The sequence below is a fragment of the Magnolia sinica genome, chromosome 8 (assembly GCF_029962835.1).
Source record: "Magnolia sinica isolate HGM2019 chromosome 8, MsV1, whole genome shotgun sequence".
In the NCBI taxonomy this organism is placed as follows: Eukaryota; Viridiplantae; Streptophyta; class Magnoliopsida; order Magnoliales; family Magnoliaceae; genus Magnolia; species Magnolia sinica.
Window position 1 is genome coordinate 57,011,727 of NC_080580.1, and position 2,120 is coordinate 57,013,846.

Genomic DNA, 2,120 nt, shown 5'->3' on the forward strand with positions numbered 1-2,120 from the left:
ACTTCTGGCGGACGCACTCAACCATTGAGTGTACCGGATCTCACTAAAGGAGGTTTCACAACAGGTTCATTTCAAACTGGAGGTTTTAAATCAGGTTCACCTCTAACCAGTACAACTTTCACTTAGGCTGACATGATGTGTTTACATGACATAGTTTATGCTCCCATGAGCAAGGGTCAACACACAACACCTGACTTTTAGGCCCCACTGGCAAAGGATCCACACAAGGAACCTAACGGAGGTTTCACAATAGGTTCACCTCTAACCGGAGGTTTTAAACAGGTTCACCTCTAACCAGTTTATGCTCTTTATAGAGCAAGGGTCAACACAAATCACCCCCATGTACACTCCCGCTGGAGGCCTCCTATGAAGACTTGCAAGTGGTGAGAAACACTTTAGATCCAATCCTAAGAAGGAATGATCACAAGGGTCCTTTGGACTCTAATGACTTATAGATAAGTAGATGAGCCCCATTCAACGCGTTGTCAAAGATCTCCTCCTTTGTTGACGAAGAATCTTCTGCTTCCTTGAACCGCAACTCAGAAGATGTACCAATACATGGCGACGGGTTGGGTCAAGGTTATGATGAAATCCTACTCTATTAAATATTTTCCTATAAGGGAGATCGAGTGATTCTAATCATCAATGCATTCAAGGCATCCCAGCTTAATGATTTGCCATTAAAGTGGTAGCAGTAGGATCCTTGAATGCAGAAATTCATTCCCCAATCCACTCTATTAAATGTCAATGATGAGGGTGAATTGGAGGATGAACTTCCATGAGAGAAAAGGCTTAGGGTATATGAAGTAAGGTTAAACACTCAAAAACACTCTATTTTCTCTATCCAACAACCAAGGGCAAGCTCTCATTAAATAGGCAAAAGGTTCCAACGGATATAAAATGGTAACATTTTTGACAGAGTTCGATATCATTGAGCAGGTCGATATCATCAAGCGTATACTCTCGATAGCATCGACTGGCCGCTTAATGACACGAAATTAAATGTCAAACGCTCTTGAAACCTTTTGACAGCTGGTCGAGGAAATCAAACATGCATCGATGTCATCGGATTTTGAACTCCGATTTCATCGACACGAGGTTCGATTCCTTGATGTTTCGAACAAGAAACAAATGTATTTTATTTGGGGAGATTTACTCACTTCATAATTAACAGAAGAAAGCAAGAAAGATAATAACATTATTAATTTATTCCAAGTTCTTTTACATCTCATTCTCCTTTGATTCCAAAATAGAATTTTTTTACAAAAGATAATCAAATATTATCAAATATTATGCTAAAAGATAGCTTTGTGCACTTAAGCCTTTGTGCGTTGGAGGCTTTTGCACACTGGTGGCCTTTGCGCATAGGAGCCTTTGTGCATAGATGACCTTTGCGTGCTGATGACCTTTGTGCGTAGAGAGCGTTGTGCATCGCACAAAGGCTGTTCCGCACAACGGACAGCGAGCTCTACCTTCTTCTCTCCTCGGTCCTTTTTATTCCTCTTCAGTTTGAGTTTTTGATACAAAAATTGTTCTAGTAAGGTTGTCCTACCATAAACCCTTAGTTTTTATGGTGTAAGGTTGTCCTTTGAACAACTTTGTATCAACCTCTCAAGTCTAGAATTTTGAGGTTGTTGCTTCCTTTGATTATTTGCAATTCATTTGGCTATCTTATTGTTTAATTCCACTATTATTTTTTATTTGGCATTGTCCTATTCACTCCGCCCCCCTCTAGGACATATAGCTCGGCCTTTTCAAGTAGTATTAAAGCTTAATAGTCCATTTTTAATTATTCTATTTAGATTTATTTCCTAAGCTAATTGATCTGAGCTATTTAAGATGTCAAATTTTGATAGTCTTTCAGTCACTAAACTTCCACCATTTGATGACTCCAATTATGCCTATTGGAAAGCCAGAATGAGGATTTTCTTAAAATCTATGGATGAGAGTGTGTGGCAAGCCACAATAACTGAATGGACCCCTCCTACCACTGAAGTAACTGGTATCGATGGATCCAAATTAATGAAAGTCACACCTTATTTTACTTGGACCACACTTTAGAAAAATGGGAGTAGTATCAATGCAAAGGCTTTAAATGCCATAACTTACATACTATCACC